Here is a 27,718-nt window from a genome sequence, read left to right as displayed (position 1 = left end):
TTGGTCTCCTCAGCTGCAAACAATATACATCAGTAACACCTCCTTTTTGAGGTGGTTCCCCACATATGAGTCAAGAAAACACAACCAAAGTACATAGTACAGAGAAGGCGCTCCATACGAAGCAACTATTACTACAGGCCAGAAACTTTCCCCCTCAGTTATTAATACAGACCTCTCCTAATCTAAGTCTCTGACTGGGTGTCACTCTCCATTTTGACCCCTCTGGTATGATCCGAGCAGGTTAATCGTCCTAGATAAGAGCTACCACCTTACTCTCCTGCCCAAAGGCCTTCCGTGGCTTCCATGTTCTCGCATCAATCTCAGCTTCCCAGCCAGGCCTGTAAGAATGTCTACCTTCACGGCTCCAACCCATCCCTCGGCACCCTCCAAGCCAATCCCATCCCCATGGCAACTTGCTATGGAAGGCAGCCTTCGAAAATGACTCGCAAAAACACCCGCCTCCTAGTATTCAGGCCCTCGTGTGATAGCCTTCTGACTCAGACACTGTCTGACCCTAAATGTTGTTTAAAGCTGATGCTGGGAAAGATTGAAGGCAGGAGGAAAAGAGGATAAGATGGTACTCGATGGCATCACGGACTCAATGGACATGAGTTTGAGCAAACTCTGGGAGATGGTGAGGGACAGGGTAACAGGGTAGCCTGGCGTGCTGCAGTCCACGGCGTTGCAAAGAGTCAGACATGACTGAGCAACTAAACAAGAACTACAAGGCTGTGGGGTCACCTGTTATGAAGCAACAGATAAGTCTCCTGATGTCCCCAATCACATCAGAGCCGTTGCTCTTTTACTCACAGTTGCCTCTCCTACAACATCTCTGCCTACCACAGTCCTGCCCAGCCTACAAGGCCCACCCCAGGTGCTAAATTCTCACCTTGAGCCTTTCTTAGTTCAATTCAGTCACTCAATCGTGTCTGATTCTTTGCTATCCCATGGACTGCAGCACTCCAGGCTTCCCTGTCTTAAGGCTTTTGTCAAACCAGCAACTGTCAAACCAGCTTCCTCTCCCACACCTCACCACGGCATCTGTCGCATTGTATCCAAATCAATCTGTTTGTTATATTCATGTGCAAAAATATCTGTCCAGGTTATTCACGGCAGCAAAAGACTGGAAATCACCTGCATGCCCATCAATAAAGGAGAGGATGGCACACTCATGCAAGAGAGGAGGGAGCAGTGAAAAAGAATGAGGAGGCTCTCGGCATACCGACATGCAAGGGTGGACAAGACACAATGGTGGACAAGACACAATGGGGGACAAGACACAATACGTGAAGCGAGGAGCAGACCAGTGCGCGCAGCAGTCATCGGCCTGGAAAGTGATAACGTCATAACAGAAAAGAGGTGAGTACGCACACATACACCAAAGTGGCTAAGACGGCTGCCTCCACCAGGGGTGCAAGGCAGCTGAGAGACGGCGGAGGGAAAGAGGATACCTTCTGAATTTTGTAGCATGTCAAGAATTTTCAATTCAAGGGACTTCCTGGTGGTCCAGCAGCTAAGACTCCTTGCTCCCAAGGCAGGGGCTCGGGTTTGGTCCCTGATCGGGGGACTAGATTCCACACTCTGCAGCTAAGAGTTTGCGTGCCACAACCAAGACCTACTGCCGTCAAATAAATATAATAAATAAATATTTAAAAAGAGAATTATCAATTCAAAAATAAGCAACTCCTCTAAGAAAAAGCTTTCCTGCTAAGATCACGAACAAGACAAGTATCTCCACTTTTACCACTTCATTCAAATTGTACTGGAGATTCTAGGCAGGGCACTTAAGTGAGAAAAAGAAAAGTTATCTGGATTGGAAACTAAAAAGTAAAACTATTTCTACGAGCAGAAGACATGGTGTGATACATAGAAAATCCTAAGAAATCCACTTAAAAAAACAGAATAAATAAGTTCAGTAAGGCTGAAGTATACAAAATATATATATAAAAATTAACTGTGTTTCTATACACTAGCAATGAAGCAGTAAGTCCAAAAGTCCAAAGTGTCTAATAAATACTAGAAGCAGGGACTTCCCTGGTGGTGCAGTCATGAAGACTCTGCGCTCCCAACACAGGGGTCAGGGTTTGATCCCTGGTCGGGGAACTAGATCCCACATGCGCAACTAACAGTTCACATGCTGTGACTCCACATCCTGCACGCTACAACGAAGACCTGGCACAGCCAAATAAACAAATAATAAATAAAATACATATTTTTTAAAAAGTGTACTAGAAGCAGAGAATAGAGACAATGAAGGACAATAAATAGAAGACTTCCTGGAAACTCCAAAACATTTGTCTTTAGCAACTAAAGGCTCTACAGAAATTAAGGAAAGAAGACAAATACCTAGATATATTCTGGTGATACGGAGGCTTGCCAAGTGGCACTAGTGGAAAAGAACCTGCCTGCCAACACAGGTGACATAAGAGAGGTGGGTTCCATCCCTGGGTTGGGAAGACCCCCTGGAGTATTCTCAACCCATTCCAGTATTCTTGTTTGGAGAATCCAATGGACAGAGGAGTCTGGTGGGCCATAGTCCATAGGGCTGCAAAGAGTTGGACACGACTAAATCGACTTAGCACACATCCTGGTGACGTATCTTGAACTCCAAGAAAAAAGAAAATTCTTACATCTTTCAGAGAAGAAAAAAAAACAGATTACTTACAGAGGACTTAAGAATCCAACTTCATATTGGATTCTTCTTATCCACTATTCATACTGAAACGTGCAGCAGTAACCCCAGAATTCTGATTCTGTATTCAACAGTGCCATCAATCAAGAGGGAGGGTGTGGGTAGCTTTGGACACTGCTGCTGGGTAGGTAAGATGGTGCAGCCACTATGGTAAACAGTGCGGTGGTTCCTCCAAAAATTAAAAGTAGATTTATCATAAACCCAACAATTCTACTTCTGGGTATGTACCCAAAAGAACTGAACAAGGGGATGTGAACAGATATTTGTACATCCAGGTTTAGAGGAGTACATTCACAATAGCCAAAAGCAGAAAGTAACAGATGAAAGGATCAACAGCAGATGACTGGATAAACAAAATGTGGTACATTCCTACAATGGAATATTATGCAGCCTTAAAAACGAATGAAATTCTGACACATGCTACAACATAGTGAACTCTGAAGACATTATAAGTGACATTAGCATTAGCGTTAGTCGCTCAGTCGTGTCTGAGTCTTTGTGACCCCACGGACTGTAGCCCACTAGGCTCCTCTGTCCATGAAATTCTCCAGGCAAGAATACTGGAGTGGGTTGCCATTCCCTTCTCCAATAAGTGACATTAGTTAGTCACAAAAGGACAAATACTGTATGACTCCACTCATATGGATTTAGAGTAGTCAAGTTCATAGAGACAGAAGGCAGAATGGTGGCTGCCAGAGGCCTGGGGGAGTGGGGAATGGAGAGATTATTTAGGGTACAGAGTTTCATTCTTGCAAGATGGTTTCCAGCTTTTTCTTTTGCCATGCTGTGAGGCTTGTGGGATCTTAGTTCCCCAATCAGGGACTGAACCTAGGACCATAGCAGTGAAAGCTTGGAGTCCTAACCACTGGATCACCAGGGCATTCCCATGTTTGCAAGATGAAAAAAGTTCTGGAGATGGATGGTGGTGATGGTTGTCAATACTGTGAAGGTACTTAATGCCACTGAACTTACGTTTTAAAAAATGGCTAAAATGACAAAAGTTTTGCTATGGATGTCTCACAATTAAAAATAAATACATAAAAAATAAATAAATACATACATAGGGTTCCCCTGGTGGCTCAGTGGTAAAGAATCTGCCTGCCAATGCAGGAGACACGAGTTCGAGCCCTGGTCCGGGAAGATCCCACAAGCTGTGGAGCAACTAAACCTGTGCCCCACAACCGCTAAACCTGTGCTCTCGAGCCCGGGAGCCCCAGCTACTGAAACCTGTGCGCCCCAGAGCCTACGCTGAGCGACAAGCCAGCGCAGTGAGAAGCAGGAGAGCTGTGAGGAAGGGCAGCCCCCGTCTGCAACAACAATGCAGCAGAGCCATAAGTAAATAAATGCAAAGCCAATAAACACAGTAAACAAACAAGAAGTGAGTGAGGGCATGATGAAGGCACTTTGGAAAACAGTTTGGTAGTTCCTCAATATATTAAACAGAAAATTACCATATGATCCAGCAATTCTACTCCTATAAATAATCCCAAAAGAACTTACAACATATCCTTACACAAAGCCGGTGAACGAGTGTCCACAGAAGTCAAGAAAATGGAAATAACCCAAGTGTCCATCACCCAAAGAATGGATAAACTTTTTGTTTAAAAAGGGATATACATACAATGTAATATTATTCGGCCATAAAAAGAAATGAAATACCATTACAGGTTAGAGCGTGAGTGAACCTTGAATACATTATGCCAACTGAAGAAGCTAGACACAAAAGGCCGCATACTGTATGATTCCATTTATATGAAATGTCCCAAACAGGGAGACCCCCAGAGAAGGACAGCAGGTTAGCGGCTGACAGGGAATTGACGAGGGGAGGGTGGTATGAGGACTCAGCACTAATGCGTACAGAGTTTGCTCCAGGGCTAGCAGAAATGTTACAGAATTAGATAGTGGCGATGACTGTACAACACAGTAAATCTCCCCAAACCACTAGAGTGCGTACATTAAAGAGGTGAATTTTATGTTATGTGAGGTGTACCTCAATTTTCAAATGCCACAGAAACGTACAGACGATCAAATAAGAGGAACTGCTCCCACCCTGCCTCGTGGCCCGGTGATTCAGAATCTCAGCCGGTCCGCCTGCCCTTCCCCTCCACCCCGGGTGCCCTGTGCTCCCGCTGCTGACCAGGCCTTCACCTCCCCCTGATTCCCCACTTTCCGCCTCGTGGGCAAGGCCTGCCCCTGCCCCACGGAACCCATGCCTCTCCTGGCAGGCGCCCACCATCACTCAGCCCCACCCAAGCGGGTCTGGAGGCTGAGACCGCAGCCCCCGGGGTCACCCCGGAGGAGCTGCCCAGGGCCCGGGACTGCGGTTAGGAGCGTGTGTCAGCTGAGGGATACGGTTTCAAGCAGGGACTTAATTATAGCTCAGGGGTGGAGGAGGGGTGAGGAGCACCGCAGGCTCCGAGGGGCTGCACAGGAAGCCACTCTGCTCTGCAGCCCAGGGGCCGGCCGCCAGGTCTCGCCAGGACTGGGCTCCTTCGGAGAACACGCATGACCCAGAGAGGCCCACAGGGACGCACGGCTGACGGAAATCATCCTGTTCACAAGCGTGAAGTCCTGGCCACCCCCCATGAAACACCAGTCTGTGTGCTGATCAGAGTGGTCCAGAAAAAGCTGAGATGCCAAGTGTCACCTACCCTCAGGGCTCAGAGGCCTCCTCCTCACCTACTGCCAGAGACCCCATTTTATTCAAGAGGAAGTGAAGGGGAGGGATGTTGTTCCTCCTAGAACACCCCAGCTTTAATTTCTCCCAGGCTCTGAGCTGTCATTTTAGAAAGGAAGCTGAGCTGCCGATGTCCCAGGATGCTGAGGATGCCTCGGACATCTTCCCCCATTCTGAGGACACTGGAGACATCTTCCCTGACTCTGAGGATGCCCGGGACACCTTCCCCGACTCTGAGGATGCCCGGGACATCTTCCCTGACTCAGGACACCGGGGACATCTTCCCCGACTCTGAGGATGCTGGGGACACCTTCCCCGACTCTGAGGATGCTGGGGACATCTCCCCCGATTCTGAGGACACCGGGGACACCTTCCCCAAGCCGGACTACATGCTCAGATCCCCCCCCCACTGCCCAGGGAGGGGCCACCGAGCAGGGTTGGAGGAGTACTGTGGCTGGGAGTGTCAGCGCTGTCAGACTACCCAGCCTAGGCACTGCCAGTTGGGGAAAGCAGACAGGCAGAGGTTCATGGCAAGAGCAGGGCCTGGGTGGAGGAGTGTGTCCCCTCAAGACATAATTCCTTCTCCCTTACTTCCCGCCCCCTTATATTAAACTTCAGGCCTCTTCCTGGCCACCTGGGGGCTACCTCAGCAGGAAGCCCCTACGGCCAGCTGCCAGCTGCCCTGACCCCTCGGCCCCGCCCAGCACTGAGTGTCTTCTCGCTGCTTCAGGGAGCAGGCCAGGGACCCAGACCCTCCTGTCTGTCACTCTTCTCTAGACCCCGCCCCAACCTGGGCAGGACCCTTCCCATCTTCACTCTGGGTATTTTTTTTTCCTGAGCTCTTGAGAGGTTTTTCTCTGAAAGCCATGAAAAGAAACCTTCAGATCGCAGGCAGTATCCTTTCCTGGGTTTGCATAGAAGGAAAAAGAAAGGCAGAGGGGTGGGGAGGGAGAGCAGATGGGGGATGGATGTGGAGAGGCAGAGACACACCTCACGCACCTCCCTGCCATCCACCCTTCAAGCAACTACACCAACAGATGGCTCTTCCCAAACGCCTCTCTTTGGGCAAAATGCCCTTCTTTGCACACTCAAAAGGCAAGGACAGTCAGAGAGCAGAGACATAATGAAACCAACCAAAAAACAGGAAAGGCAACTCATGAAACTGAGAATCAATACACCATTTTTGAGAGAAAAAAAAAATTAGGTATACATAGTACTAAAATCTCAAAGAACAGTCCCTGGCTTGTGAGAGATTGTTACCCACATTCTTCACCAAAAAATAATATTCATTAATTGATAGATGAATGAATGAACATAGATCAAAATTTATAGTAGTCACTTACAGATGGCTTAATTATGTTTGATTTTTTTGGTCCTACCTCTTGGCTTATGGGATCTTAGTTCCTGGACCACGGATTGAACCTGGGGCCCCAAGAGTGAAAGTGCTAAGTCCTAACCACTGGACTGCCAGGGAATTCCCTAGATATGACTTTTAAAATTTTTCTTTGAAGTATAGTTGATATACAATATTATATTAGTTTCACATGTACAGCATAGTGATTATTTTTCCAGATTATAGCCCATTATAATTTATTAGAAGATAATGGCTATAATTCCCCGTGCTATACAATATACCCTCGTTGCTCAAATAGTTTATATATAGTAGTCTGTATCTTTTAATCCCATGCCCCTAATTTGTCCTTTCCTCCCTCCCCTCTCCTCTTTGGTAACCAAAATTTGTTCTCTGTAAGTCTGTTTCTGCTTTGTATATACATTTATTTGTAGTACTTTTTAGATTCCACATATAAATCATGTCACACAGTATTTGTCTTTGTCTGACTTATTTCATGAAGCATAATATTCTCTATGCTCATCCATGCTGCAGCAAATGGCAGAGTTTCATTCTTCTTATGGTTGAATAATATTCCATTGTAAATGTATACCCTTCTTCTTAATCCATGTGTCCGCTGATGGGCACTCAGGATGCTTCTATATCTTGGCTGTTATAAACAGTACTGCTATGAACACTGAGGTGTAGGTATCTTTTCGAATTTGCGTTTTTGCTTTTTCTGGATATATACCCAGAAGTGGAACTGATGGATCATATGATAGTTCTATTTTTAGTTTCTTGAGGAACCTCTATACTGTTTTCAGTAGTGGCTGTGCCAATTGATACTCCCACCTACAGTGTAGGAAGGTTCCCTTTACTCCACATCCTCTCCAACATCTGTTTTTTGTACAGTTTTTAAGGATGGTCATTCTGACAGGCCTGACACGCTATCTCATTGTTATTTTGATTTGCACTTCTCTAATAATCAGTGATGCTGAGCATCTTCTTGTGCCCATTTGCCATCTGTATGTCTTCTTTAGAGAAATGTCTATTCAGGTCTTCTGCCCACTTTTTTTTTTTCCCCATTTTTTGATTGGGTTGTTTGTTCTTTTATATTGAGTTGTATGTGCTTTTTATATATTTTGGGTATTAACCCTTGTTGGTCACAACATTTGCAAATATTTCCTTCCATTCTATAGGTTATCTTTTTGTTTTGTTGATGGTTTCCTTTGCTATTTAATTAGGACCCATTTGTTTATTCTTGCTTTTATTATTATTTGTTTTTTGTCTTAGGAGACTGATCCAGAAAAATACTGGTATTATTGATGTCAAAGAGTATCCTGCCAATGTTCTCTTCTAGTTTTATGGTTTCAGGTCTTACATTTAGGTCTTTAAACCATTTTGAGTTTATTTTTGTATATCGTGTGAGTGAATGTTCTAATCTCACTCTTTTACACGTGGCTGTCCAGTTCTCCCAGGACCACTTATTGAAGAAATTGTCTTTTCTCCATTGTACAGTACATTCTTGGTTCATCTGTCATAGATTGACCACAGGTGTGTGCATGTATGACTGTTTTTTCCCTCAGTAATAATCTGTATCTTCCAATTATCTACAATGAACCACCATTATTTATATAGTTAAAACATTTTAAAATAAATTAAAAAACCACACACAGAGAATTCTTGTGCTTGAAGGCCAGCTCCGCATCCAAAAAAGTTTCCCAAATTCCCACAATCCTGGCTTTTGGTTTGTGGGGATAGCCAGGAGAATTCCATGGACAGAGGAGCCTGGTGAGCTACAGTCCATGGGGTCACAAAGAGTCAGACATGACTGAGTGACTAACATATATACATATATGTGTATGGGCTTGCCTGGTGGCTCAGATGGTAAAGAATTCTCCTGCAATGCGGGAGACCTGGGTTCAATCGCTGGGTTGGGGAGATCCCCTGGAGGAGGGCATGGTAACCCACACCAGTATTCTTGCCTGGAGAATCCCCATGGATTCCTGGTGGGCTACAGTCCATGGGGTGGCAAAGAGTCAGACACGACTGAGCGGCTAAGCACATACACATACATACATGCATGAAAAGTGAAAGCTGCTCAGGTGTGTCCGACTCTTTGCAACCCCACGGACTATACAGTCCATGGAATTCTCCAGACCAGAATACTGGAGTGAGTAGCCTTTCCCTTCTCCAGGGGATCTTCCCAACCCAGGGATCAAATGCAGGTCAGCCACATTGCAGGCAGATTCTTTACCAGCTGAGCCACAAGGGAAGCTCACAAATATTGGTTACATCTGATTAATTCCTAGGTCCCCAAACACAAGTCTCCAAAGGTGTCTTTCACTGTTACTAGCAAGTTCAACAGCTTGCTGGTGGACAAGCCGCTCCTCTAAAACCTCAGGCCCAACCACCCAGAACCAGCCAGCAGTGACTGCACCCGTGGGACATAGGCCCCAACCCTTCCAGAGCTCACACCCCAAAGCCAGAGCCTCAGAAAGCTACAAAAGGAAAAACAGGGCCGTGGGCCCCTGACATCCTCAGGCTGGACGATGCCTTACCTGACTTGGCTGCCTCCTCCAGGGCCCAGGCCGCGGAGCGTGGGGGTGACCCTCAGGCAGCAGCCATGGGAATCACCCAGCAAGGTCCCACAGGAGTCAACACCCACTCCAGCCAACACTCAGATGCAGAGAGGAAGCCCAAGAGTCTTGAAGTTCTGTTGAGTCCAACCAGTGTTTACTGGCATCCCCTAGGGTGCTGGACACTGACAGTCCAGAGATATGCTAACAGTAAAACACTCAACAGTCAGCAAGTGGGACCTCCCTGGTGATCCAGTGGTTAGGGCTCCATGCTTTAACTGCCAGGGCCTGGGTTCAATCCCTGATCTGGAAACTAAGCCACGTGGTATGGCCAGTAAAACAAAACACTCAATGAATGTCTCTTTTGTGCCTCAACATATAATTTTAAAGGCAATTTTAATCCTCAAGTCCTCCCTGAGGGGAAGGTCTATAGTCACCTCCCCCAAGCTACAGATGGGGAAGCCATCCAGGGATAACGAAACTTGCCCAAGGCCACTAGCAGAGCCAGAATACAGTCCTGAGCAGTCTGGCTTTTAACCAGCACCTCATATGCCCTCAAAGCTCTTATCCTCAGACACTGCCGGCGAGTGCCACATGCTACTTCCTTCCTGCTCTGCTCTAGGTGGAAGCCCATTCCCTTCTGAGAAGTCAAAGAAATGAGGAGTGTGGCTGTCCCCTCTCCAGAACCCCCGCGCCTACAGCTGGGCGAAGGAGCGGCCATCAAGGCCCAGCCCCCAGGGTCCAGCCAAGGCCCCCACTGAGATGCCCCTCAAGGCCGCCTCTCTGATTCCCAACACCTTCCCTGCACACCAACCCCTGCCTCTAGCGAGGAAGTGGGAGCAGAAATAAATATAGCTCTCCCAAAAGAAACCAGGGATGGCAAGGTACAAGAAAGGAGGAAAATGGAATGCCACTGCTGCTTGGAGCCCGGGACGTTCTCCCGGTGCAGGCAGGGCCAGTGCTGCTGAGCAAGACAGGTGCCAGGAGCACCGAGTCCCCTTCTGCCTCTGCTTCCAGCCAGCTGATGCAAACTGGCACTCACCCATACACACCCGGAAGGCCCAGGCTAAGGGGACGTGAGCAGGGAGGGCAGAGTCACTGAGCTGAGAAGAACACGGGCTCCAAAGGGCTCAACCCCAGCTCTATCGTCTGTCAGCCGTGTGACTTGATCGAGTTGTTCAGCTTCTCTGATCCTGTATCTATACCTACACCTCCTCATCCAGTACACCATGTCCATGGTGTGAGAGTGAGCTGCTCCGTAGGGTAAGGCCTGGCCCAAGGGAGCATCTGAACAGGGGCAATCTCCCTCCCTTCTCTCCATGTGTGCACACGCGGGCCATCTTCTTTTTCCTCTTTCACTCGGCTGAAAGCGGGCGGGTTTGTCACTGGAGCAGGGACTGCTTTCAGCTCCTACAAGTCCATGCCTGGCCCAACAGTTGGCTGGTTATTGTTACGATTCTAGGGGGCTTGCTCACTGCCTTGGGGCAGATCCGGGGAGTCACTGAGTACGGCACTCTCAGGGCCTCCTCTGCCCGCTGACCTGAAATGAGGCTCTGCAGGGGGCCCCACAGCCTGCCAACGCTCTGCTTCTGCTAGGTGACCAACAAGAGGCTCTGCTGTGCTCGAAAGCAGGGAGTGTTCTCTAAGGCAACATTAGTCTGGCCGGTCAGGCAGGTACTTTCCGAAGTGGAAGAATTGGATTTGGCCAGTCACCCCTCTGAGCGGAGGTCCTGCTGCGTGGTGATCAAATAAGCAGGCTTCAGTCCCCCGGGTTCAAATCTCAGCTCTGCCACTTATTAGCTGTGCCGCTTCGGGCAGCTTTCCTAACCAGTCTGAGCCTTAGCACTCTCATCTGTAAAAGGGCACAATGATTTCTACCTCTCAGGGAGGTGTGGATGAAACAAGATACCGTGACGGGACGTGATGCGCACAGTGCATTCAACACATATTCGACTCAGCTGCTGGTTATCTACTGATGTCTGCTGGGGATGGAAGGGGCTTAGACACAGGTGAGCCCAGCTCTTGACGAGGCCACACACAGTCAGGGTCAGAGCCTAGCCTGCAGGCAGTCACCCCACCAAAATACACCCCAGCAGGTGCCAAGCCAGGGGTGTGAGAAGGGAGCCTTACTAGACACCCCGTGGAGGGAGCAGGGAGAAGGAGGCAATTGAGAGAAACCACCAAAGCCAGAAATCTCGGCTGTTTCCACTGAGCCTCAACCAGAGGGAGGGGCAACAACTGGGAAAGGGGTCCTAGAGGGAACACGGCAGCTTTCTGGCTGCTCCCCGAGAGGTGCCTCGCCAGACGGCTCTGTGGTGGGCTGGCTGAGCCCCACTCTGTGGGCAGAGGGCCACTCAGGCCGGCCATCCAGTCTCCCTTCCATCCAGCAAGTGCCTGGTGAACCTTTCTGCACAAGGCACTGGCCCCGCAAGCAGCCAGCTTCTGGGAAGACCTTTGATGTGGCTGGTGAACGCCCATCAGGACTGACATGACCGTGCAAGGCAGGCTGCTCCCCTGTGACTCAGCAAGGTGTCTGACTCATCCATGCATAGGATGGATGGACTGGTTCTCTCTCACAATGGAAGCAGAAAGCAGAAAGGAAGGCAAGGTTCAGGCTGCAGTCCGCAGACAGGAAGCAGCACAGGCAAAGCCCTAGGAGTACTGAAGGCTGCTCGTGAGAGGTACCCCTGGTTTTCCACGAGGTGCCCAGGCGGGAGCACAAATCTGAGTCCAAAACACACGGTCCTGGCGGTGCAGAGGACAAAGCCACCCTGGGCTGGCAGGGGCAGAGGCAGGCCTGGGGGCACATATGTCCACTGGGTCAGGGAATGGGCTAAAAAACAGACAAAATATTTTTCTAAAAGGTGACCCACTGCAAGGATTATAAGAGGCAAACTATAAGTAGGTGCTGTAAATACAGTGGGGTGTTAAAGAGCCAGAAAAGAAGTCACAGGAATCACACAATGTGACAGCATGTAAACAGGACTGGATTAATACAATTTTGACTGGACGCAGTCTGCAGTTTGGGAATTTATTTACCTAGTGATTTTCTCTTGGGAAATCAAAGTTATCATTGGTCAATCTGACTTCTCATCTCTCAATGGCAATTGATTTGGTGCCATTATTTATTTATTTATTCATTTATTTATCCTTTTTGGCTGTACCACGACATGCAGGATCTTGGTTCCCTGACCAAGGATAAAACCCATGCTCCCAGCAGTGGAAGCACGGAGTCTCAACCACTGGACTGCCAGCGAAGTCCCATGGTGCCATTACTTAGAACAGGTTCTACAGAGTCACCTAGGACTAACTCTAAAATCAGGGACATAGGCATGAAGGATTTAATCTGTGAAGACAGTCTGTACCCGACCTCCCAGTGACATCAAAGCTGACAAAATGTCACTTTGGAAAGCTGCCGGAGCACCAGAACTGTCCTGGGTCACTATCCAGGGAGAGTGACTCTTCTAGCTGGGCATACTAGATGTTCTGGAATCCGATTCTTCGAAATCCCAGCTGCATGGTGAGGACCGAGCGGAGAGAGTCCTGAGGTCTGGAACGGCCACTCCCAGGAGAGGGAGACTCGGCTGCGACCCGGGGGCTGTGAGGCTGGGGGCCCGGGGACAGTGTAAACAGGCAGGGGCCCAGCTCGCATGCCCCCCTCCCCCTGGCAGCCTCCAGGCACCCACCCAGCTGAGCGCGGGGACAGAGGCAGGCTGAGGTGCTGCTCTGGGCGGGGAAGGGCCGGGAGGCGAGGGGCTGTTAAGAAAGCATTAGAAAAAAAAAAGAAAGCATTAGAAAGCATTCAAGGTGGCCGGAAGGTGGCGGGGGGCAGCCTCGGGGCCTGGCGGGGGGGGGCAGCCTCGGGGCCTGGAGGAGGGGAGGGAGGACCCTCAGGGGCCACCCGGCCCTGCCTTCCTTAGCACACAGCTGCTTTTATTATTCAGAAACTGGAAGATGCTTTCTCCCTCTTCTAGCATTTGAAGCTCCGTCTGCCTGCTGCTATTCCACTGGCATGAAGTGACAAGTGTTCTACAGAAAGGGACTGAGGACACAGACCCAAAGGCAGGGAGGTGGGGAGGGGGGAGGGAGGGAAGGAGGAAGGGAGGAAGGGCCCGCCTGGAGGACCTTCTACAGCATTTCAGGTGGGTGGCTTTGGCCCCAGGCGTGCCTCTCGTCTCCTCTCCTACTCTCTTCCTCCCTCACTGCTCTTGCCACCTGACCTGGCTCCTCCTCTGACACACCAGCCAGGTTCTTGCCTCAGGGCCTTTGCACTTCCTTTCCCTCTGCCTCTAAGACTCTTCCCCCACATGGCTCACTCTCCTCTTTTGGCTCAAATATTACCTTCTCAGCGAGGCCTTCCTCAAGCCCTCTATTTGAAACTGCCCTGACCTCTTTCCTACTTTATTTTTTGATATAGCATTTCTCACCATCTGACATGCCATTTACTTAATTCTGGCTCCTCCCCCTTCCCCACCACAACCACCAGGCAAGCAGGAGATCTGTTTATCTGTTTTGTTCACTCCTTCATTCCCAGTGCCTGGAACAGAGCCTGGCACCTAGCAGGGACCCAGTAAATACCGACTGGATGAATGGTAGGAAGAAGAGTGGAGGGGAAGAGGGAACCAGGGTCAGATTTAAATTAACCTTGGATCCTCAACAGTCTGAATGAAGGTGTGGGGTGAGTTCCAAAAGCAAGGAGCACATACTATCTGAAGCCTTCTCTTTTGCTCCCAAGAACTCCCGAAAAGGTTCCCCCAGACAGTAAGTATTAGTCACTCAGTCGTGCCCCACTCTTTGCGACCCCATGGACTGCAGCCCATCAGGCTCCTCTGTCCATGAGATTTTCCAGGCCAGGATACTGGAGTGGGTTGCCATTTCCTTCTCCAGGGGACCTTCCCAACCCAGGGGTTGAATCCGGGTCTCCTACACTGCAGGCAGACTCTACCGACTGAGCTACAGACAGCACATTGCTTTAAATATTAGTTTGCAAAAAGGCTGGACCTAGAATCTCCAAGTACCATGAAAGGGACGCTCTACAACTGCCTCAGAATAAGAACAAGGGTCAGCCAAGTCACTACCTGTGTTTGGAGATGGATAAGCCCTGCAGTAGTTTCCTGTTGCCACCATAACAAATAACCACAAACTCAGTGGCTTAAAACAAAACATTTATTCTCTTAGGATTCTGAAGGTCAAAAAACCAAAATTAGTTTCACTGGACCAAAATCAAGGTACTGGCGGGCCGTACTTCCTCCAGAGGTTCTAGGGGAGCATTTGTTTCCTGGCCTTTTCTAGCTTACACAGCTGCATTCCGAGCATTCCTTGGCCTCTTCCCCCATTCTTGGAGCCAGCAGCAGAGCATCCTGCTGCCGTGGTCACTCGCCTTTTGTACCAGAGTTCCCTTTGCCTCCCTCTTCGAAGGACACTTGAGGCTGCACTTAGGGCCCATCAGGATGTGTGTGCTGTGCGCTCAGTCGTGTCCGACTCTATGCGCCCCTACGGACGGCAGCCCACCAGACTCCTCTGTCCATGGGATTCTCCAGGCAGGAATACTGGAGTGGGTTGCCATTTCCTTCTCCAGAGGGTCTTCCTGACCCAGGGATTGAACCAGCATCTCTTACATCTGCTGCATTGGCAGGCAGGTTCTTTACCACCTGGAAGGGAGGTAAGCCAGGATAATCGCCCCATCTCAAGATCCTTACCTGAAAAACCCATTTTGCCATATAAGGCAGCGCCCACAGGGCCCAGGTCTTATGGCCTGAGTATCTCTGGGGGCCATTACCCAGTCCACCACCACGGAAGACAGGAGCCGAGAGTTTGGAAGAAATTCAGACCAATGGTCTGCAGGAAAGAAGAGTCAGATCTGGAGTCTTGGCAAGGTCCTAGATCAGGGTCCTTCTCTTGCTCTAACTGCATGCTATTAATTAGGGGGGCCGGGAGTTATTTTAATGCAACTGAACACTTTGGCCTTTGGAGGGCCTTCTTAGAAGGGAAGGGTAGTTTTCTCTTCTCCAACCTGAAGTCCCTGGGGGACCACACAGAAGTCCATCTCAGGATGCACATGCTGAGGGTCAAGGGAACCCAGCACGGTCTCTGGACTGGCCTGAAAGCCTCCAACGGAGGGGCAGCTGCAAGGAAAGGATCGGGCCAGATGAACAAGCTCGAGATGGGCTTCAGTTCAGTTCAGTTCAGTCGCTCAGTCGTGTCTGACTCTTTGCGACCTCATGAACCACAGCATGCCAGGCCTCCCTGTCCATCACCAACTCCCGGAGTCTACCCAAACCCATGTCCATCGAGTCAGTGATGCCATCCAGCCATCTCATCCTCTGTCATCCCCTTCTTCTCCTGCCTCCAATCCCTCCCAGCATCAGGGTCTTTCCCAATGAGTCAACTCTTCAGATGAGGTGGCCACAGTATTGGAGTTTCAGCTTCAGCATCAGTCCTTCCAGTGAAAACCCAGGACTGATCTCCCTTAGGATGGACTGGTTGGATCTCCTTGCAGTCCAAGGGACTCTCAAGAATCTTCTCCAACACCACAGTTCAAAAGCATCAATTTTTCGGCACTCAACTTTCTCCACAGGCCTACTTTCACATCCATACATGACCACTAGAAAAACCACAGCCTTGACTAGATGGACCTTTGTTGGCAAAGTAATGTCTCTGCTTTTTAATATGCTATCTAGGTTGGTCATAACTTTCCTTCCAAGGAGTAAGTGTCTTTTAATTTCATGGCTGCAATCACTGTCTGCAGTGATTGGGATGGCAGGTAAGTTTTCTCCCACGAGACCTGACTTGGGAGGAGGGCTGTGAGAACCCATCTGAGTCTAGAGAGAGGTTCCAGATTAGCTGGTGATATCTGATGCCAGGAAGGGCCAGGTTAAAGTCAGTCCGAACACTGCATACTACCCACTCTGCTCCACACGGCACCTCTGGGAGTTACAGCGAGGTGGCTTCTGCCCAGACATCAAAAGACACGAAGAGGCAAAGCAAGAGAAACACAGCTGCCCCAGGATACGGCTTTAAACCCGGGACGCGGTCCCTCTGCTGTGTAGCACCACACGGTTTCTTGGTTGGAATGTGCTGCTCATTCCCCTCAAAGCCTTCAAGGGCTCAGGGAGGTGACTGAGGATGATAAATTTCCACTGTAAGAACGATATGCTTATCTCATGGGTTTTATTGATCCACTGGGTCACCAGTGGACCCAGCTGGCTAAAAATATTTAGTAGGGAAATGACAGAGGAGTGGTTCTTAACCAGGGGTGACTTTGTCCCAAGGGGACATGTAGCAATGTCTGGAGACATTTCAGGTTTTCACCAAGGTTGGGGGGGTAAAACTGGCATCTGGTGGGTAGAAGCCAGGGATGACGCTTGACGCGCTACAATATGCAGACAGCCCATACAGCAAAGAGGCACCAGCCCAAAATGTCTACAGTGCTGGGGCTGAGAAACCCGACGCCAGAGAAGACAGCACTGGAGGTGAAGAAAGCAGAGTGACAGCCACAAGCAAGGAATGCTTTATGGGATTAAGGGAAACGGTAAAGGCACACCTGGCCTGCCTGTTTGGAAAAAGGGATGATCAGCGAGCTCTGGGTTCTGGCAAGTTCAAGGACGGCCTGTCTGGGAGGCGAGCGGGCCTGCAGACAGCTGTGTACGCAGAGTAGCTTGCCTGGCCCTCACTGCCGGCAGGCGAGCAGAGCTGGCTTGCGCTTCCAGCGGAGCGGTAGCCAAGAAACTCTGGGCCACTGAGGTCACAATTCTTGGATGAAGGAAGTGCCAAAAGCAGTCATAAGATAAGGACCAGACAGTCATAGCAGGTTACAAAGGAAAGCAACAAAAATCTGTTTTTAGGTCCCTAACAATACAATTGGGGGCAGGAGGAGAAGGGGATGACAGATGATGAGATGGCTGGATGGCATCACCGACTCGATGGACATGAATGTGAGTAAACTCTGGGAGCTGGTGATGGACAGGGAGGCCTGGCGTGCTGCGATTCACGGGGTCGCAAGGAGTCGGACACGACTGAGCGACTGAGCTGAACTGAACAATACAATAATAAAGAAATGAACTTAAACATGAGGTCATTTTCTCATAACACCCGGGAGACTCCCTTCAGGATCCGTCTCGTGGGGGATCTCTTTCAAAGCTGTATTGCTACGAGCTGTAGATAATTCGGGAAGGGTCTCGGGAGAGCTGCTGAGAGGACACCAAGGCCTGGGAGAAGTCAGGCTTTGCAGATGGGACGTGAAAGGAGAAGAAGGGCCACATACTGCCCCGAACTCCAGGAACTACTGAGGAGCAGATGAAGACGGCTGTCAGTGGGGGAGGGGCTGGTGCAGGAAACCACTTCCTCCTGAGCAGAGTGCCCCGGAGAACCCAGCACTTACGGAGGCTCCTCAGTCTCCACGTCACAACCCCACACCCTGAGCACTAAGAGTCACATCCAGCTCTGCCCGACACTAATGCCGCTCCAGCCCTTCCCCGGGCGTCTTCTCGGACAGAAAGAGCCACAGAGACAGGTCAAGGGCATGAGGTGCTTGAGCTCGGCAGCCAGGGCCCCGGGAACTGTGGAAGCAGCCAGCCCCTGCCCTTAGGCTGGAGACCCGTGACAGCAGTCTTAGCTGGGTCTCAAGCAGTTCCTCCAGCCTTGTCCTCTGTCTCTGTTTGCTGTTTCCCGCCCCCCTCCCCCAGCCCTCTTCCTTCCCCCTCTTCATCCCTCTCCCTCCCATCCTTTCATCTGTCCCCTTCTTCTCACTCTCTTCCTCACTCCCTCTTGGTCAGGGATACTGAAACTGTCAGCGTGTCACATGAAACTTTATCTTTCCTGATTCTTATCTGATAAACTATGAAGAACTTTTTAATGTGTCTTGCCAACAAAACCTAAATTCAGTTGCCTTCTAACTTTTGTGAGCCCTTTAGCCTCTCTGGTGTATCAGCACCCCTAAACAACGTGTGTGTATGTGTGTGTGCGCGTTACTCCACCCAGGCTCTGTGAACTTAATCTGTGTGGCTGGCAGCTCAAAATCAATTAATTTCAACAGCAAACAGAGGAACTCAGATTATACATGAGGAAGAATTTCCTCATACTTAAGACTACTGTAGTAATCTCCTACCTAACCTCTCTACCTTCATTCTTTCTCCATTTAATCAACTTTTGTGCAATATTAACATAATGACTCCATGCTCTAAAACCATAGGCAGTCACCCATTGCCCAAAGAACATGGGGTACAAATTTCCTCACCTGGCATTCAATGACATCTATCAAGCTACTAGAAGTCTCCTAACAGTGGTTTCCAGAAATGGGAATGGTGAGAAAACACACTTTTCTCCTGTGAGTATTCATCTACAGGCTGGGTTACCTCTCAGAAGGAATGCTAAAAAAAGAGATACCTGGCCTCCCTGGAGCCCTCTCTCCCTCCCAATGAACCATGTGTCCTGTTGTTCATACCCCTGTGCAGCCCTCTCCTGAATCTGAACCGGTCCGATGACCAAGAAAACACAAAGTGACATTGTGTGACTTCCAAGGCGAGGCCCTAAGAAACCCTGCCTGTATCTCTCAACACACTCAGTCTTTCTAGATTTCTGCTCAGAACAGCTGCCATACCGTGAGAGGCACAGGGCACATGCAGAGGCCCCGTGTAGGGACCCTGGTCAAAACCTAGCATCAAGTGCCATGTGAGTGAGCCAGTGTGGACATCCAGCCCAGCTGGGCGTTCAGATGACTCCTGCCTTGGTCTCCACTTGACTATAGCAACATGACAGACCACAAGTTAGAATTACCCAGCTGAGCCCAGTCAACCCACAGAATCATGAAAAATAATAATGTGCCAATTTCACTTAAGAATGTCCTAGATGAACCAATAAAAAACTAACTTTATTAAATCATGCTCCTTGAGTGCATGTCTTCTTTTTTTTAGGCTGCGCCACAAGGCATGCATGGCCTTAGTTCCCCAACCAGGAATTGAACCTGTGCCCCCTGCAGGGGAAGAGAGGAGTCTTAACCACTGGACCACCAGGGATGTCCCAAGTACATGTCTTTTAAATATCCTTTATAACAAATCAGGAGTTCCAAGACTGTTCCAAAGAAAAACAATTGGGCAATTGTTTGAGTTGCAAGCTAAACTAGCCACTTTTGTTTTCCTTCATAAAGTACCATTTTTACTTGAAAGAAAAGAATAACAGCCAAATAAATTATGATTATTTAGACTGGGTATTTAACAAACTTTTTCTTGAAAATGAAGTGAGCTGTCACTTCAAGAAAAGAAACTGACAGTGTGTTACCAACAATAAGAAATCTAGCTTTCAACAAAAAATTTACATTATAGAAAACTTGTATCCACCACTGTGAGCTTCACAGCTTCCCAGTACTTGAAGGTTAAAATCAATGGTCTGAACATGATTTACTGATGTTATAAAATGAAATATGTCAACATTTAGAAAATATATATAACTCAGTGAACCAATATTTTCCAAAGACCAAAATAAAAGATCCATGCGAAGTGCAAGATGGGCCAACGGATTATAAATGTCACAAAGTATGAGAAGTTTGTTGATAAGGTTTCAGACTCCACATTTCAACTAACCTTTAAGAAACTACCACTTGTCCAGTTTGGGTACAGTATAAAAGAAGAATATCCATAATTATCTGCAAGAGCTATTAAAATACGCTTCTCCTTCTCAATTACCTTTCTGTATGAGGCCAGATTTTCTTCATATTCTTTAACTGAGACTGTACTTCAAGAGACTAAACACAGAAATAGCTGTGAGAATCCAGCTCTCTTCTATTAAAACAGACATTAGCAAATATGTAAAACAATGTCCCTCCTCTCAACATTTTTGTTTTGGAAAATAGTTATTTTTCATTAAAAATGTTATTTATGATAAATGTAATGGTTTTATTATTATATTAAATGAATTCATAAATTAGTAATTTTTTAAACTGCCTTGGTTTTAACTTCCAATACAGTAAACAAAAGTTCATGACGTCCTTAACAATTTTTAAGAGCATGAAGTTGACTTCAGAATAAACCAGCTTCCTTCCAATCTGATGCCCAGTTTCTTTAGGGACAAAGCCAACCCTCACGGATGACGCACTCCTATCAATGACTGTCCTTGTATGGCACATATTTTTAGTACTCACTGGCTCTCAGTGTTCAAAACACGTTTTTATGCATATGTCCAGGCCATGGGGACAGCCAAGGACCATGTCTGAAATCATCTGTCACAGCATCTGGCCCCAAAAAAGTGCCTGAGGTGGGAAAGACTAAGATGACAACACCAGTTTTTTGAGATTAACACTGAAAAATCCGATAAACCTACAGCCTCATCTTTGCCAGTGGAAACTGAGAAAGAAAACTTCCGGCTGGGGCTGGGAGCTCAAAGTTAAGAGATGAACAGGACAACTGACCCTGGACATGGACAATAGCTGCCACTGTGGCGAGCTGCTGCTCAAACAAATGACCAAGCAAATCAAGTCAACGCAGCAGTTCTCCCTGATTATGGGGAACTTCTCTCTCTGCCTTCTCTCAGAGAACCTCAGAAGTCCTCCCAAATCCTCCTCCTTCCACATTCACATTTCCTTCTGAGAAAAAGACTTGGTATTGGATTAATAGGAGGGGCCCTTGCCTGAGACCTTCCTGCAAGATTCACAAACAGCCTGACCCCCACAGACTGACAGACACATGAGCTCAGCACCCTGTTTGGCAACAGGAAAACCCATGGGGTGTTAGAGGCAGAGAAAGGGAAGTGAAATCCATAAACAGCTATTAAAACTACTGAGCTTCAGAGATTAAAACAAATCAAACAAGAGCCCCACATTCCCCTGGCCCCCAGCAGAGACCCCATCATGGCCAGGCTTCCCAGATAGTTGGGACAATTAACATCGAATTCCACGGTGCTCCCCTTCTGAGAGTTTACAAAACCTGCCAGGCATCCTGAGAACCAAATAGGGAAACAGCAATGGGAAGTACGGAGCATTGTTCTGACTCTCCTGAGGACCTGATATCCCAGCAGAGATGTTAGAAACAATTCTATGTATCACGCCCAGCTCTCGCATACATGCCAGCAAACTACAGACCCATGAACAGGGACAGAATCTGATTTCTTACCATCATCATTTTCCAAGTGCCTAGTAACACACTTGGCACACAGCAGGCACTCAAAAATGTTTGTTGCATAAATGAAAGAGAAAGATGCACACCATCATTGTGGCCTGGCACCCACATGGACAGAGAAGAAAGTCTGTACCTTTATTCATTCAATATTTACTTAGCATCTCCTCTGTACCAGACACTGTCCCTAGACACAACAGGAAATAAAATAAGACCTCTCCCTTGTGGAATTTATGTTTCAGTGAGTGTAAAGGTGAAAACCTTAATGCTCCTCAAAAAAACCATGTAAGCCACAGATTCAATAATTAATTAATTACTGTCACTACCAGATGCAGTGACAGGGGCCTGGGATCTGGGACCCCGCGCTAGAGAAATCACATCCATCAGTTGTCAGAAGACCCGAGGTAAGAAAGACAGGATTACCTCTTTGGTGCATCTGTCCTCATCTGTTGGTGAACAGAAGCCACTGCGTGAGTACCATGTACATACCCCAAAACACCGCACAAGGCTTCAGGAGAGAAAGAAACCCCCCATCTTTAACTGAGAGACACGGGGCGTCAGAAAAACAGCTCTGATACATTATAATGAAACATGAGGGCTCAGAGGGTGCTCCCAGGGCAACCTGGCTCCTTCTCTGTCACTGACACACACCCTGAGATGTTGTGATTCTGAGCCTGAGTCAGCAAATATTTCCCAATCCTGGAAGTCATCTGCTCATTTCCAAGTCAGCAGACACTGGCTTTGCTGCTTCTACCAGGTGGGTGGGAGGAGCTGGCAAGGTGAGGAAGTAGCCGGAGTCCAACACTCCCCACGGGTGGCAGCAGAGATGCCCTGAGTCATACTTGATTCCTTGATCACAGCCCAGTGGAGACAGCACTGGAGTCACACCCTCATCACCAGCCTCTGAGCCATGAAGGCCAAGAACCATGTGCCATGGAAGAAGACCCGGGTATCTGAAACCTGATGCAAGGGGCTGTTTTCTCCCTGCCAGGCTCAAGCATGTGCCCAGCTCTCCTGACATCACCAAACTCGGCTGCTGCGAGTGGCTCCTCCCTCCGGATCCAAAGGCACAGAGGAAGGCCCCATAGTTTAGCTTCCCAGCCTGCAGGTAGCACCCTAGGAGGTGGGGCTCAGTGACAGAAGACAGCTGAAGCCTTTAGCAGAGAAAGGGCCAGCCCCTTCTGAGAGAAGCTGCACCATCCCAGGACACGCCGGGAGCCGCAGGCCCTGGGGACAGCTTGCACAACAGCCAGGACAGCGGCATTCTGTCCAAAAAAGAGGCCGACGAGCTTCCCAGGCCAGCGCCCAACACTGGCTATCCTCTCACCGGGCCCTGGGGAGCGGACTCTGAGGGACCACAGGTAGGACTGGAAGGCTGTGTGGCAGCAACTCTTCCTGCGTGCACGGAGGAGGAAAGCAGGAGTGGAGAAGCGAGGAGAAAGGCAGCCGAACAGAGCGGGTCACTGAGCTGAGGGCTGCTGGGCGACCCTATCTGTGGGACAAAGTCAGCGGCCTGTCTGCTGAGCTCTGCAAAAATCACGGGCACTCGGTCCTGGATAATCACGACTACCTACACAGAAGACGACCAGGTGCACAAACTGCAAGAAGCTATCTGGCCGGAGCTGCTGGTGCCCAAGCTGCTCCCCAAGGACCGGGCCTGACCTCCTCTCGAGCCCTTCTCACTGGCCGCCTCAGTGGAGAGTGCAACCAGTGGGTAAGCAGGCAGAGGAGCAGCAAACAGCTCAAAAGAGTTGGATGAAGTCCTGGGGAGCCAGAGGATGGACGAAAGGACTACCAAACACACGACCCCAACTTCATCAGGACTCACCTGATGTTTTCTATAGCAACAAGGGACCCCTTTTGGTCCTGTCTGCCCAAATCCTTCCCCTAGTGCTGCTTGGGAAAGGGGACTGGCTCAGCCTTCCACAGCCCTATTCCTCTCACAGAAAAGGGTCTGTGCACAGGAGGGCTCCAAAACCTTAAAGTTTGGTCTGGCCGATTCAGTTGGCTCTCCACCACAGCTCCTGAAGGCTGCCAATTCTGTATTCAATTCTGGCTCAAAGGCAGAGAGCACGATCCTCAAAAGAGGAGACCCAGAAACCCAGAGCCAGGTGAAACAACAGGCTTTCATTTTTGAACCTGCGAGTGGGTCACACTTTCAGAATCCTTCAAGATCAGACTGGACAGAAACAGAGGATATGTTACTTCCTGAACATCTCCCGAGTCCCCGAGAGGACTAACACCAAATAAAGGAGCTCAAACTGAACACATTTGTGACGAACTTTCACCTTGGCAAGAAGGTTAAACATCCAGATGCACCACGAACATGGTGGGTTCTCCAGCCCCAGAGAGGACGATGCCTGTGATTGGAAGCAAGGCAAGCTCCTGGCACTGTCTTCCTAAAGCAGACCCACAAACTGCTTGGGCAGATACGACCTGATAGCCTCGGCTACGCCTGGGCAAATGGAACAGAACCTCAGTGTCAGCCTCCCTCTTGGAGTCACAGGAAATGAAGCGCCCAAGGAAAACAGAAGGAGAAAAACCTTCAGGAGAACCTGCTCAGTGATTTGACATCAGAAGCCCAGAACACACTCACTCAGTGGGTTAAGAGATGCGTGAGGGAAAGATCAGCAGGTGGTTTGAGCCACCAATAACAAGAGGGATAGATACCTGCCAGCCCCAGGGCTATCAGGCTGGCAATCTATTTCAAAACTTAAACAGGAAAAAAATGTTCTGGAGTCAGTACAGAGGAAACAGGTTGAGGTCCACAGGCATTCTCTGGAGACTTCTCTTAGCTCCCTGGGATGGGGCATTGGGTGGAGGGCAGGAGGAAGGGCAGAGACAGGCTGGGGTATCATGGCTTAAATGTGTATAATATGTCCAGAGTGTAAAGCCACAAAGCCCTGTTTCCTGGAAGGGGAAAAGAGTTGGATGAGGCCTCCAACTACCCCTGGCACACACCCAATTCAGCGGCTGGTCTCTCCTCAAGGGTTCCTGGAAGTCAACAAACCCATAAAGGGGAAGTACTCAGCTGAGACTGGGAGAATGATCTATAAACTGGACATTATCCCTGACGCAACACCCGAGTAAATTCTCCCACACAGACACACGTTATATTCACTTCAGACATTCAGAGCCTTACTTCAATCAAGGACTGCACACCCTACCCCACGGGGATCTCATCTGTAGGTCATGGGAAACAAAGTAGTGTCTGGAGCTCAATGCTTCTCCCAGAAGCAGAGGCAAGGAACTGGGAGGGAAGGGGAGGTGGATGACAGGAATGCAGGGGACAGGGCTGACTAGAAAGAAATCTTGAGAGTGGGGCAAAAAAACAACGGGGCTTCTGCGGGGAACCAGGGTAGGAGAGGCTTAGGTAGACAGGGATTGAAGGCATGGGCTGAAAAAGCCAAGTAACAAGGTGGGAAAGCTGTGGGGGAGGAGTAATACTGGGGCGGGGGGGCGGGCAGGCAACTGGGGGAAAGAGAGGACGGGGATGGGGAAAGAGAGCAAAGACTGGGAAGGCAAGGATAGGAGGACGAAGAGAAGGATGATGAGGCGGGGGAGGGCAGAGAAGCTCTCCAAGGAGACCCTGGGCAAAGAGGGTCAAGGCTTTGGGGACATCAGAGGAGGGATGGAGAAAGAGATGAGAGGCAGGGGTGGGAGGGGACCCAGAGCCTGAGACTCCGGCTCTCAGAACACAGGAGTGGGAAGAGGCGAAGACACGAGGCCCAGAAGGGGCCGCAGAAGTCTGGGGGTCGAGGGGAGGAGGCCCACAGTTCGGGCTCGACAAGCGACGGGCGTCCAAAGGCTGGGGGCGCAGCGGCAGCGGGGAGGGGTGCCCGGAGAGCCACGGACGGCCGCGGCCCGCCCGGGCCCGAGCGACGGGAAGCGACGGCCGCCGGGTCGATGGACCCCCTGCGCCTCTCGCCCCGCACTCCACTCCCCGCCGGGCCTCGCGCACCAGGCTCGCGGCTCGCCTCAGCCCGGGCCCGCGGCTCTCCCGCCTCCGCCGCTCCGCCGACCCACTTCCCAGGACCCGGACTGACCTGTCCCGGCTGCCCCCCGCGCCGCCGCCGCCGCCGTCCCACAGGCTCCGCAGGCGCCTCCGGCTCCTGCCAAAACTTTTCCCATTAATCCCCGGCTCCGCGCGGCGGCTGCGGCGTCACACGCTGCGCGGCCCAGCCCCGCCCCCGCCAGCGCGACGTCACCGGGCCGCTCGTCCCCGCCCCCTCTTTTCCACGCCCCCTTCCGCTTTGGTCGCGGCCAATCACCGCACGCCTGGGATCCTCCCCCAGACTCTGCCGCTCCGCCCACCGCACGCGGCGCCGGGCCCACCTGCAGCGCCCTCTGGTGCCCAGGGAGGAGCCGAGGCGGAAGCTCCAGGACCGGTAAGACACGTCTGGCAAGTATCACAGAAGAGGATTGGAAGTTGGAAGGGAACGTAATGATTATCTTAGTACCGTCTCCTTATCCTTCCAGGGAAGAAACAGCCCCAGAGAAGGTGTGTGACTTGCAGTGAGAGGCATTACGGAGGCTGGAACCTGGATATTCCGCTGAAGAAGACTATGCTCCCTCTGATTTTCACAAAAGGGCTTTGTCCTTCAAGTTCAGTTCAGTTCGGTTCAGTCGCTCAGTCGTGTGGACTCTTTGCGACCCCATGGACTGCAGCACGCGAGGCTTCCCTGTCCATCGCCAATTCCCGGAGCGTACCCAAACTCAAGTCCATCGAGTTGGTGATGCCATCCAACCATCTCCTCTTCTGTCGTTCCCTTCTCCTCCCGCCTTCAATCTTTCCCAGCATCAGGGTCTTTTCCAGTGAGTCAGTTCTTCACATCAGGTGGCCAAAGTATTGGAGTTTCAGCTTCAGCATCAATCCTTCCAATGAATATTCAGGACTGATTTCCTTTAGGATAGACTGGTTGGATCTCCTTGCAGTCCAAGGGACTCTCAAGAGTCTCTCCAACACCACAGTTGAAAAGCATCAATTCTTCGGCCTTCAAGAGGCTTCTGTAACTAGAAATTTAGACTTCCCTGGTGATTCAGTCGGTAAAGAATCCAGGTGTAATGCTGCGACCCGGATTTCATTCCTGGGTGGGGAAGATTCCCCAGAGTAGGAAATGGCAACCTACTCTAGTATTCTTGCCTGGGAAATCCCATGGACAGAGGAGCCTGTCGAACTACAGTCCGTGGTGTTGCAAAGAGTCCGACACGACTGAGCGACTAAACCACCACAACTAGAAATTTATGGTCCTGGATTTCTTACTTATCTTCTCATTTATCTAAAATACTTGCCCTGTAAATGGAGAACATCCTTCCTCCTGTTGTAGAAAATTCTGTTGTCCCTATTTAACCCAGGTCTTTAGGACCTGGAAGGGACCTGTCATCCCAACCTTCAGATAGACCATAAAAAGGTACTTAGCAGGGAGGTCCCTGGTGGTCCAGTGGCTAAGACTTTGCTCTCCCGATGCAAATAGGCTGGATTTGATTCCTGCTTGGGGAACTATATCCTGCGTGCAGCAATCCAGTGCAGCCATAAATGAATTTTTTTTTAAAGTACCTAGCAGCTGGGATGCAGTCTTTAAAAAAAATAAATAAATATTTATCGGCAGACGGATTCTTGACCACTGGACCACCTGGGAAGTCCCTAGAAGGCAATCTTATGAAAGAGATTGGATTTGTCATCTGGAGATGAACAAACTCTGTAGGTATATTATCTCCTCTCCATCATCTTTAACATAAAGATTACACTCCACTCTCTCATATACTCCCCAGGCTACACCCTCAGATATCTGGTTAATAGAACTGAGTGATTTTTTTCTCTCTGCTTCTCTCTTTCCCCACCCCACCCCCCACTTTGTGAAATGAATGTGCAGTACTTTTGTAATTCAGACATCAACCTCCTTGCCTTTGAGATGGAAGGAAGAATGGGCTGTGGAAGTCAAAGCCTTCCCTAAGATTTCTGCAAATTTCTGGGGGATTTATATTCTCATAAATCTCTCTGCCTCTAGGCTTCAGCTTCTGCGAGGCTGTTGCAGTCACAGTTCAGAAATGTAGAGATGAAACTCAGCCCTTCCTGAGGACTGCCCAAACCTCTTCCCACACAAAACATTCACGGGTATAGATGGTATGATGCTCTGGGCCCTGGGGCAGGATCACATGACGCATTGCAAATAGTTTAAACTCACACAGTGGACATTCTTCGTAAAGTTGAAGTTTTCTGATTGGCTCTTTTCCCCTTAGGGCCTGGCCTTTTCCCAAATTACTACCTCTCCTCCCTGCCCCACCATTCTCCCTTCTGCCCCACTGTGTCCAGAGAAAAAAGCAAATCCCTGTGGC

The 27,718-nt window shown here is 49.6% G+C and overlaps 1 protein-coding gene across 3 annotated transcripts in view; it reads right to left on the bottom strand.

The window, feature by feature from the left end:
• PPARD (peroxisome proliferator activated receptor delta) overlaps window positions 1-25,580 on the bottom strand; it is an 86,417-nt gene extending 60,837 nt beyond the window's left edge. The window contains exon 1 of one of the 3 annotated variants that reach the window (XM_043449615.1): window positions 25,429-25,580. The gene's annotated coding sequence lies outside the window, so the exon portion shown is untranslated. The remainder of the gene's footprint in view (window positions 1-25,428) is intronic. The other 2 variants (XM_043449616.1, XM_043449617.1) reach the window with 2 other exon arrangements.
• Between the last annotated feature and the right edge of the window lie 2,138 nt (window positions 25,581-27,718).

This window comes from Cervus canadensis, chromosome 28 (assembly GCF_019320065.1).
Source record: "Cervus canadensis isolate Bull #8, Minnesota chromosome 28, ASM1932006v1, whole genome shotgun sequence".
In the NCBI taxonomy this organism is placed as follows: Eukaryota; Metazoa; Chordata; class Mammalia; order Artiodactyla; family Cervidae; genus Cervus; species Cervus canadensis.
The sequence above is the reverse complement of the archived record's forward strand: the minus strand, read 5'-3'. Positions and strand labels throughout refer to the sequence as shown.